Source organism: Dermochelys coriacea, chromosome 6, assembly GCF_009764565.3.
Source record: "Dermochelys coriacea isolate rDerCor1 chromosome 6, rDerCor1.pri.v4, whole genome shotgun sequence".
NCBI lineage: Eukaryota > Metazoa > Chordata > Testudines > Dermochelyidae > Dermochelys > Dermochelys coriacea.
In genome coordinates this window covers 37,329,487-37,341,671 of record NC_050073.1, presented here as the reverse complement: position 1 = coordinate 37,341,671, position 12,185 = coordinate 37,329,487, and the positions used below count along the sequence as shown (strand labels likewise).

Sequence of the window (12,185 nt, the reverse complement as noted above, 5' to 3'; positions counted from 1 at the left end):
TGCTATCCTTATAACTACAGAGTTTACTTGAAATATGTATGCACAGAAAAAAAGTTCAGTGAACTGCAAAGATTGCAACAAATCTATAGTCTTTGAGTCAATTTAAAGTTTTACTCCAAGTCTGAAACAGTGATGGTTAAATATTTTTAAAGACTAGTTTGAACTGTTTTTGTTGTTGTTCTAATGTCCATACTTACTCCCAAAGCAGATGACTGAAGGCTTTGTTAGAAGTGAAACATATAACAATAGTTTATGACATTTCTTTAAATTGCATTTAAAATGATAACAGGTATTTTAACAAGATTTTCCCAAACATTTTGTTTGCAATATTTTAATATATTATCAATTGTAAAAAATAGGACAAGGGAGATAGAATATAAAATAGGAAAAGACTTACTGGATGAAGTAGCCTAGCACCCTGCCAAAGCAGGATTGACCCCCCAAAGAATATTTGCTAACACTCTGTCCGGTGTTCCTTAAAAAGCCCTAAACAATGATGGTCATGGGAGGGGGCATGTCTCACGACTTCTTTTGGGTGCCTATTCCAAAGCCTCATGGATCTCACAGTCAAGAATTTGTCCTGACATTCATTAATTTTCATTCAATTATTTCTTGCTATATCCTCTTGTACAACCATAAATAATTCCTCTCCATTATGGTACACACCTATTACTAAGAAAATATTAGTTTATAAGGACAGTTTAAAGTGTAAATCATCACCTGATATAATTTTGATCAGTCTTGGAAAACTGTCATGAAAATTTATCCAGTTGGCTGCAAAATCTACTCACCCACCCTTTACTAGGATTATGTTGGTGATGATGACACGGGTGGTAGGGGTGGGAGTTATGCACTCCAGATTAGCAGGCAAATAGAATTTTGAAAAGCTGACTTTTTTATGTCTAGGGTACATAAATATTAAAAAATAGGTATTATTTACCTTAAATATTTCAGTGACTCCTGGGATGCTACAGGCTAAGAGAGTACTTAAAGCTAATAGTTGCCATACCAGCATCTATCAATGGTTTTTGCATCACGGTACCTGAGATACTGCAGTATTTCCCTGTATAGAGGATGTGATATTATTGACATGAACTGTGACTGTATATAGATCATTGTTGCAACCAAGGTTCTACAGTTGCACCAAATCTTGTACAAAGGAGGTTAAGTAGGGTGTATATGGAAAGGTTGTGATTTGCTAGTTATGATTATGCTGTCTGTATGTGTGTATCATTTTTGTATTTGAAGTTATGAATATTGACTATGTTCTTGTATCTCAATGTGTTTGATTCTAAGTAGCATCAGTGAAGCATTTGGTCAGCTTCTTGAGAAAGTATTATTCTGAGTAAGTGCCCAATCAAGAAAAACTTAACTGACAATGGACTTTGGGAGATGCCAATCCACATCTGAACTTTCATGGGAATGTTTCAAACTAACATGTAAACAATGGCATCGGCCTGCAAAAAGCTGAATCATTCATGGACATGCGACTTGCCCAGGTGGCTACAAACTCCATCTTGATGCTGTGATTTTACACAGAAGAACAAAAGGGTTTCCACCCACAAGAGAGAGAATATAAAAGGCCCTGGAAACCTCTCCATTTTGTCTTCAGCTGGCTAAAGAGATGCCTGAAAGAAATTGGAACAAAGGACTGTAACTACGGGGAGTATGAGTGATTGCTGGACCCAGGCCATAAACCACAACATTGGTCTGAAAAGGACTGGACCCAGACTAGGAAGGAGTCTAGTCTGTGAAAGAAGCTTATTGGAACATCTCTGAAGGTGAGATTTACCTGTGTTAAGTTTCCTACTGTATTAGGCTTAGACTTGCGTGTTTTGTTTTAGTTTGTTTGATAACTTACTTTGTTCTGTCTGTTATTACCTGAAACCACTTAAATCCTGCTTTTTATACTTAATAAAATCACTTTTGTTTATTAATTAACCCAGAGTTAGTAATTAATACCTGGGGGAGCAAGCAGCTGTGCATACCTTTCTATCAGTTTTATAGAGGGCGGACAATTTATGAGTTTACCCTGTATAAGCTTTATACAGAGTAAAACAGATTCACTTGGGGTTTAGGCTTCCAGAAAGACTGAATACTGGGTGCTGGGAAAGTCCCTGTTAACTGAGAAGCCCCTGGGCTAAGTGAATCTTAGTATCTGTGAACTGCAGGGGGCGTGGCCCAACCTCTTGGTCTGTGCTGTAGCCGACTGGTGTGTCTAGCTCAGCAAGATGGGAGGGGAGGGAAGCCATCTCTGGCGGGGGGGTTGTTCTCAGTGGTATCCCAGCACATCTAGTGACAGTCTTGAGGGCGTTTCTGTGACCAAACCCATCACACACGACATAACATAACTGCAGGATAATAGATTCTATAGGTTAATAACTATTTATAAATATTTACTTTTCAATGGCACTTGCTGTACAAAGAAGTTTTTTAAAACAAACTAAATGTTTTAGTGATTTGTTTGATCCATAATAGTCATAGGTAGATGCACATTAATTAACCTTTACACCTACATAATAAAATGTCATAACAAGAAGTTACTGTGGATGGTTTAGCTAAATTGAGCACAGAAGTAAATGTTCATCCAAACTTAAACTGAAGTGTGTTGCAAGGTTTGATAAAGTTTGGGTAACTTAGTTTATTTGGAATTTCACAGGCCACTGCATTTTGTGGTGTCATATAGGGCAACAAGCTGAAATGGCAGTACTTCTGACAAGCCAGGAAACACTAGACATCTCACAAGAAAGGCAGTTTCTTGAGATTTCCAGACAGAAGGAATTTGGGTCAGATTCAAAAAAGGATTCAAACATTTCCATTAATATCTTCATTAAACCTCTGAACCTTTGGGGTTCAAGTATCTTTGGGAATTACATGCTGCATGTATAGATTTTGCTTTTTATAGTTCAATAAAACAGTTATGAGAGAAGGAGAATACCAAAAGGGTTTAGTCAACATTATGGATCCAAGACTTGCAAAATTAGGAGAGACAAACAAGGCATATTTCTGACTTGCAGGAGGCCAAAGAAAGCATTTAAATCACACAAACTCCCCCAAATTAGTACTCTTATAATGCAAAACAACCAGACACTGACATCAAATATTACAAAACAGATCAGATAGTTGAATAATGGGCTGAGGCACCCTAGTGCATGTCACATATCTAGGTCTGATAAAATAAATGTAAGATATTGCATTTATGAGGGAATTTATGAAAAAACGCTCATAAAGTAACAAAATCTATTCAAATGTGTTCATATTATCCTGCCCAATGAAAAAAAAATCAGAGGACTTCAGCACTTGTTTCTTTCATACCACATAAAAACAAAGGGAAAAAATCAGCTAAGATAATTTCAAAAGCCTGTCAATTAATTATCCGAATTGTTTATTAAAGAGCAATCTGTCTTACTTCCATATGTCTCAAACTTGCTTTGGATCAGTGTTCCAAAGTCCACTGGGAAAGTGTGAACAATAATTACATATTTGGACTTTTATCTTGCCATGAGCTCTGTATGAGTAGAGACATGCCCTCATATGAAGTCCTACTGACTTCAATGGGACTCCAAGTGGGCACAGGGATGTGTCGATATAGAGCTCATTGCAGAAGTGGGGCCTTGGATGCTTAATGTTAAATGGATGAATCAGGAAATTTTACTACTTTAAGTGAAGTAATAAAAAATAAAACCTGAATCACTTCTCACAAGCCATATTTTTAGTTAGATATAGATAGAGATAAATGAGCGATTGAATTTATCTCAGCGGTGCCCAAACCACGGCTTGCGAGTCGCATGCGCCTCTTTCACAGTTAAAGTGGCCTCCCCTTTCTCTGCCTACCATACGGGGTTGGGGCAGCTTGGGGCTTCTGCCCTGCAGTGGGGTGGTGGGGCTAAGGGCTTCTTCTGCCCAGCAGGAAGGGGTTCTCAGGGCTTCAACCCTGTGGAGCGTGTCTGCTGAGGCTTAGGGCTCAGCGCGCCTGCTGAGGCTTAGCAGACGTGGGCTGAAGCCCTGAGACCCCCCCTCCCTGCAGGGAGGAAGCCCTGAGCCCCAGCAGATGCCTCCCATGGGGCTGAAGCCCTGAGCCCTGGGAGGTGCCTCCCACATGGCTGAAGCCCTGAGCCCCGGCAGGTGCTTCCCATGGGGCTGAAGTCCCGAGACATCCACAGGGATGAAGCCCGTAGTCATGGTAGGCATGTCCTGGCTCTTGGACTTCTGAAGATTGTTGTATGGGCTCGGAGGTCAGTAAGTTTGGCCACCCTGATATGTATACATATGCACATATCTCATATAAAAAATTAAACTGTTATAGAATGAGATATTTGCTTTTAACCTCATTCTAGATCTCCTCTCAGAAACAGATACCCAAAGAATCCTGTTTATATGGTGCTATTTCAGGCTGAAACAGTTAAATGGATGTGCCCCCTCCTCTAAGTGATGTGCCACTTACACTATAGCTATGCCTTTTAGGAAAATAAGTACAGTACCAAGTCGCGTACAATTTCCCACAGTGTTAGCAATATGCTTCTGCTTGACAAGTGTGCAATGGCTGTCTTGTTGCAGCTCATTTGACTTGAACTCAATAGGGCTGGTTTGGCATTCTGTAACTGGTTACATTCATCCAGAGGTGAAGTTCCACAACAAAATGATCTGATGGAAGCAATTAGTATTCAGAATAGGGTTGCCAACCCTCCAACGACCCTGCGTTGTATACGTATGCAACGACCCTGCGTTGTATACGAGAGACTGAGGATTTTCTGGACCAAACTCAGGATAGCCTTCTAGGGGCACAAAGCTCTAAAGATGTAGAGCAGGTTACACAGAGGAGCCAAGAGGCCAGTGAAGAAGCTTGGCAACATGTGACCTCCAGAAGAGGTAAGCGGAATGTCCGGGTTCCAGTAACACAGACACAGGTAACTAACCGCTTTCATGTTCTCTCCACAGGTACCAATGCGGAGAGTGGACCAGATGATATGTCTGGGGGGAGAAAGCAGAAGGAGACTCCGCTGGTTGGGAGGCATGAGATGCGATGTCCTGAGGTTGGAGGTTCCACGACCACCACTCCCAAGAGGAGAAGGCGGGTGGTGGTGGTCGGGGACTCTCTCCTCCGGGGGACTGAGTCATCTATCTGCCGCCCTGACCGGGAAAACCGAGAAGTCTGCTGCTTGCCAGGGGCTAAGATTCGTGATGTGACGGAGAGACTGCCGAGACTCATCAAGCCCTCGGATCGCTACCCCTTCCTGCTTCTCCACGTGGGCACCAATGATACTGCCAAGAATGACCTTGAGCGGATCACTGCGGACTATGTGGCTCTGGGAAGAAGGATAAAGGAGTTGGAGGCGCAAGTGGTGTTCTCGTCCATCCTCCCCGTGGAAGGAAAAGGCCTGGGTAGGGACCGTCGAATCGTGGAGGTCAACGAATGGCTACGCAGGTGGTGTCGGAGAGAAGGCTTTGGATTCTTTGACCATGGGATGGTGTTCCATGAAGGAGGAGTGCTGGGCAGAGACGGGCTCCATCTTACGAAGAGAGGGAAGAACATCTTTGCCAGCAGGCTGGCTAACCTAGTGAGGAGGGCTTTAAACTAGGTTCACCGGGGGAAGGAGACCAAAGCCCTGAGGTAAGTGGGAAAGCGGGATACCGGGAGGAAGCACAGGCAGGAAGGTCTGTGAGGGGAGGGCTCCTGCCTCATACTGGGAATGAGGGGCGATCAACAGGTTATCTCAAGTGCTTATATACAAATGCACAAAGCCTTGGAAACAAGCAGGGAGAACTGGAGGTCCTGGTGATGTCAAGGAATTATGACGTGATTGGAATAACAGAGACTTGGTGGGATAACTCACATGACTGGAGTACAGTCATGGATGGTTATAAACTGTTCAGGAAGGACAGGCAGGGCAGAAAAGGTGGGGGAGTAGCACTGTATGTAAGGGAGCAGTATGACTGCTCAGAGCTCCGGTACGAAACTGTGGAAAAACCTGAGTGTCTCTGGATTAAGTTTAGAAGTGTGTGCAACAAGAGTGATGTCATGGTGGGAGTCTGCTATAGACCACCGGACCAGGGGGATGAGGTGGATGAGGCTTTCTTCCGGCAACTCACGGAAGCTACTAGATCGCATGCCCTGATTCTCATGGGTGACTTTAATTTTCCTGATATCTGCTGGGAGAGCAATACAGCGGTGCATAGACAATCCAGGAAGTTTTTGGAAAGCGTAGGGGACAATTTCCTGGTGCAAGTGCTAGGGGAGCCAACTAGGGGGAGCGCTTTTCTTGACCTGCTGCTCACAAACCGGGTAGAATTAGTGGGGGAAGCAAAAGTGGATGGGAATCTGGGAGGCAGTGACCATGAGTTGGTTGAGTTCAGGATCCTGACGCAGGGAAGAAAGGTAAGCAGCAGGATACGGACCCTGGACTTCAGGAAAGCAGACTTTGACTCCCTCAGGGAACAGATGGCCAGGATCCCCTGGGGGACTAACATGAAAGGGAAGGGAGTCCAGGAGAGCTGGCTGTATTTCAAGGAATCCCTGTTGAGGTTACAGGGACAAACCATCCCGATGAGTCGAAAGAATAGTAAATATGGCAGGCGACCAGCTTGGCTTAATGGTGAAATCCTAGCGGATCTTAAACATAAAAAAGAAGCTTACAAGAAGTGGAAGCTTGGACATATGACCAGGGAAGAGTATAAAAATATTGCTCGGGCATGTAGGAAAGATATCAGGAGGGCCAAATCGCACCTGGAGCTGCAGCTAGCAAGAGATGTCAAGAGTAACAAGAAGGGTTTCTTCAGGTATGTTGGCAACAAGAAGAAAGCCAAGGAAAGTGTGGGCCCCTTACTGAATGAGGGAGGCAAGCTAGTGACAGAGGATGTGGAAAAAGCTAATGTACTCAATGCTTTTTTTGCCTCTGTTTTCACTAACAAGGTCAACTCCCAGACTGCTGTGCTGGGCAACACAAAATGGGGAAGAGATGGCCAGCCCTCTGTAGAGATAGAGGTGGTTAGGGACTATTTAGAAAAGCTGGACGTGCACAAGTCCATGGGGCCGGACGAATTGCATCCGAGAGTGCTGAAGGAATTGGCGGCTGTGATTGCAGAGCCCTTGGCCATTATCTTTGAAAACTCGTGGCGAACGGGGGAAGTCCCGGATGACTGGAAAAAGGCTAATGTAGTGCCCATCTTTAAAAAAGGGAAGAAGGAGGATCCTGGGAACTACAGGCCGGTCAGCCTCACCTCAGTCCCTGGAAAAATCATGGAGCAGGTCCTCAAAGAATCAATCCTGAAGCACTTAGAGGAGAGGAAAGTGATCAGGAACAGTCAGCATGGATTCACCAAGGGAAGGTCATGCCTGACTAATCTAATTGCCTTTTATGATGAGATTACTGGTTCTGTGGATGAAGGGAAAGCAGTGGATGTATTGTTTCTTGACTTTAGCAAAGCTTTTGACACGGTCTCCCACAGCATTCTTGTCAGCAAGTTAAGGAAGTATGGGCTGGATGAATGCACTATAAGGTGGGTAGAAAGCTGGCTAGATTGTCGGGCTCAACGGGTAGTGATCAATGGCTCCATGTCTAGTTGGCAGCCGGTGTCAAGTGGAGTGCCCCAGGGGTCGGTCCTGGGGCCCGTTTTGTTCAATATCTTCATAAATGATCTGGAGGATGGTGTGGATTGCACTCTCAGCAAATTTGCGGATGATACTAAACTGGGAGGAGTGGTAGATACGCTGGAGGGGAGGGATAGGATACAGAAGGACCTAGACAAATTGGAGGATTGGGCCAAAAGAAATCTAATGAGGTTCAATAAGGATAAATGCAGGGTCCTGCACTTAGGATGGAAGAATCCAATGCACCGCTACAGACTAGGGACCGAATGGCTCGGCAGCAGTTCTGCGGAAAAGGACCTAGGGGTGACAGTGGACGAGAAGCTGGATATGAGTCAGCAGTGTGCCCTTGTTGCCAAGAAGGCCAATGGCATTTTGGGTTGTATAAGTAGGGGCATAGCGAGCAGATCGAGGGACGTGATCGTTCCCCTCTATTCGACACTGGTGAGGCCTCATCTGGAGTACTGTGTCCAGTTTTGGGCCCCACACTACAGGAAGGATGTGGATAAATTGGAAAGAGTACAACGAAGGGCAACGAAAATGATTAGGGGTCTAGAGCACATGACTTATGAGGAGAGGCTGAGGGAGCTGGGATTGTTTAGTCTGCAGAAGAGAAGAATGAGGGGGGATTTGATAGCTGCTTTCAACTACCTGAAAGGGGGTTTCAAAGAGGATGGCTCTAGACTGTTCTCAATGGTAGCAGATGACAGAACGAGGAGTAATGGTCTCAAGTTGCAATGGGGGAGGTTTAGATTGGATATTAGGAAAAACTTTTTCACTAAGAGGGTGGTGAAACACTGGAATGCGTTACCTAGGGAGGTGGTAGAATCTCCTTCCTTAGAGGTTTTTAAGGTCAGGCTTGACAAAGCCCTAGCTGGGATGATTTAACTGGGACTTGGTCCTGCTTTGAGCAGGGGGTTGGACTAGATGACCTTCTGGGGTCCCTTCCAACCCTGATATTCTATGATTCTATGATTCTATGATTCTAAGATTGTCCTAGAGTCCCCAGGAATTAAAGATCGATCTTTCATTAAAGATTATATCATGAGATGAAATCTCCAGCAATACGTCCAAACAAAATTGGCAACCATAATTCAGAACTACAATAGGCCCTCTGGCATGTGAATGGGATCTGTGCAAGGCTGCAATAATTTCTGGTATGTAATATGGTACAAATCAAGCACATTGCAAAACTGATAATATTAGCCAATAAAATTTTGGTTTTAGTATCTATTCTTTAAAAGAATTCTGTAATTTTTGAGACAACTGCAACTGCACGACTCTTAATATGACAAATACATACAATTTAGTGCATTTATAAACTCTTTAAAGTTTGGAAATAGTGTATTGGCTGAAATACAGTTGGGCAATGGACGCTCTCAGCTCTCCTATAGTTCAATTTTGCAAAGATTAGCAAACAGTTTGGCCCCATATTAGTGCTGTGTTTTTCAGCAAGGATGAAAGAACACACATTCAAAAGTGAGAAAAGAGCCAGGTCCAGTTTCCCATGATTTAGTTCCTGTTCTTGTGTAGGGCTCAACAAACCCCTAAAGCTGCCCATCAACCAAGTATAGCCAAAGCACAGTCCACTCTGGGCATGCCTCTTCTTGTCCTTAGCATGCTCCCTCTGCTGGTAGCTGAGAAAACAGAGGTATAATTGATTTTTCAGTCTGGTGGCAGTTTTGAAAAAAAATTTAAAAATAAAAATTGGTTCAGTTCAAACCAAACATGAAATGTTTCAGAATTTCTGCTGAAGTGAAAAAAGTCAGTTTTAGGTCTGTTTCAGAGCGGGGATTCTAATCTGGGTCTCCCACATCCCAGCTGAGTGTCCTAACCACCTGGTTCAAGGTTATGGGGGGAGTGGCGCAGCAGCAGCACTAACAGCCCCTTCTTCTCTTCATCAGCTACAGTGCTATTTACACCTGGTAGAGGGCTATGTGGAAATGTACTCTACATGCCGCCAAAAGAAGCATGCAGTGTAGACATACCTTAGAGGAGTCAGTGAGGCACATTTTAGGTGAGTAAAGAACATGCTTGAAGGGTGTGATTATATATGTGAGTACATACCCTACACACACTCTACTCCTCCAAGCCATGCCTCGTTGTCTACACTGCTATTTTAGCTATGTAGTATGCCGCTGCTGGAGCCTTTCCCCTCTGCAGGGAAAGACCCACGAAGCAGGAAAGGCTCTGGAAGGGAGGAGGCAGCAAAGAAAGGCTCTGCCAGCCCCCTGCTGCTGAATCCCTTCCCTACCACAAGGAAACATTCTGGCAGTGCAGAAAGGCAAGGGAGAGGCTCAGACTTTCCTCGCTGTCTTTCCCTGCCATAGCCTTTCCTTGCTACAGTGAAAGGCTCCACCAGTGGGCAGCTGCTTAAGCTGTTCTCCACTGTCTCCACTCTGCCAGAGCCTTTCTCTAACACACATAGCTACACACTGCAGTGTGGACGCCGCAGGTTTTTCACTGAGCTGTGTACTTACACATACCCCCATATGCTGCTGCCAATAGTGTCTAGTGTAGAAGTAGCCTAAAAGTTAATAAAAGGAGTACTTGTGGCACCTTAGAGACTAACAGCTCACTTCATCAGATGCTGTAGCTCACGAAAGCTTATGCTCAAATAAATTTGTTAGTCTCTAAGGCCACAAGTACGCCTTATCTTTTTGTGAATACAGACTAACACGGCTGCTACTCTGAAACCTAAAAATTAATGTGAGTTGTGTGACTAAGTCTGCCATGCAGTGAGGAAAAAAATAGAGTCCAATATGCTGAACATGTTATATACGCTGATTTTTAGTACTTTTATGTGAACTATGAGAAGCTCACAGTGTTATTTTCTAATTTTACTTACTAATTTACAGTACAACCTCAGTGTTATGAACATCTTGGGAATGGAGGTTGTTCGTTACTCTGAAATATTCGTACTTGAACAAAACATTATGGTTGTTCTTTCAAGTTTACAACTGAACATTGACATAATACACCTTTGAAACTTTACTACACAGAAGAAAAATGCTGTTTTCCCTTTTTTTAGTAGTTTATGTTTAACACAGTACTGAACTGCTTGACAAAGCCTTGACTGGGATGATTTAGTTGGGGATTGGTCCTGCTTTGAGCGGGGGTTGGACTAGATGACCTCCTGAGGTCCCTTCCAATCCTGATATTCTATGATTCTATGAACTGTGCTTTTGGGGGGGGGGGGAGGTCTCTTCTGCTGCCTGATTGTGTACTTCTGGCTCCAAATGAGGAGTTCTGACTAGTCAGTTCAGAACTCTGGTGTTCATAACTCTGAGGTTCTACTGTAGTTGTTTTTTTGTACTATAACATGGATTATTCAAATACATTGGTAATAATTCACTTCCTGAGAAGCAACAACATAGGAATGAAGTTTAAAAATGTTGTCTTCATTAGCTAAGACAAATACCAGACTACCATAATAGCAACTGCTAATAGCTTGTCCAATTTCCATCACCAATGAATAGTACAAGAAATAAGTTTACAAGATTTAAGATTACTTTCTTTTCCAAGGCATTACATAATGTAACAAATATATGTTGCTTGATATTAATCCAGACCTGAAAGCATAAAGTAAAACACAGAAGATAATGGCTAGTATCAGTTTGTCTCCTTTCTCCAAAATACAGCAACTTCACATAACAAATTAGGGCCAAATTTTGCATTGGTTTATCTGGAGCCTTCCTCCCCCCCTCCACCTCTTTCCTTTTATCCTTACTTTTAGCCTATCCTTTTTTCAGAGTAGCAGCCATGTTAGTCTGTATTCGCAAAAAGAAAAGGAGTACTTGTGGAACCTTAGAGACTAACAAATTTATTAGAGCATAAGCTCACTTCATCAGATGCTGTAGCTCACGAAAGCTTTTGCTCTAATAAATTTGTTAGTCTCTAAGGTGCCACAAGTACTCCTATCCTTTTTGTCTTCTCTATCAAATGGTGGCCACAAGAAAGATATCATTATTTGCAAAGGTGTCAGCAGAAAGGTAGCCCCTGCATTTTGATCTAAATACTATCAGCTTATTTTCAGTCCACTCTCCTCCGAAACAGTGTTTTACAGCTGGGCTCTGAACAGTGAGCATGCTCTGTTGCTGGCACCTAGAAGTCTTATTCTGTACTTCACCAGCTGCATCTTAACTGCTGAGCACAGCTGTTTTGGTAGATTGTGGAAGAACAAGTGGTCTTTGAAAAAAACAAAAAACAGCACTTGATCCATTAAGTGCTCTCTAGATTAGTATCAAGATTCTAATGTAGTCTACTAGCAAAAAAGGAACAGCAGAAAACATTAATATCATCCTTTATCTTTTTTTAAAAAAGTGGTTTGCCTGTGTGTTGCATGAGTTATAGCTCCTATAAGGAACTGACCCTTGACTCCATGTAAAATTAATTCCACAATCTAAACTGGGGGTGATGAAACTATCCATGTAGCCAAAGCTCCAGTGGCCGCCTTCCCTGTTGTAAAGTATAAAGAGACCCTGCACAGCCATGCTCCATGTCACATGGAAGATATGTGCCCCTGTGTAGATTCCCAGCTTCCTATTCTTCCCCAAACCCCCAATGCAGCGGAACCCCAACTAGGCTTGGGGAGGTGTGG

General features: G+C 43.3%; 1 protein-coding gene across 1 annotated transcript in view; it reads right to left on the bottom strand.

The window, feature by feature from the left end:
- The window catches only part of DCDC1 (doublecortin domain containing 1), a 421,814-nt gene that overhangs the window by 175,984 nt on the left and 233,645 nt on the right, over window positions 1–12,185 (bottom strand).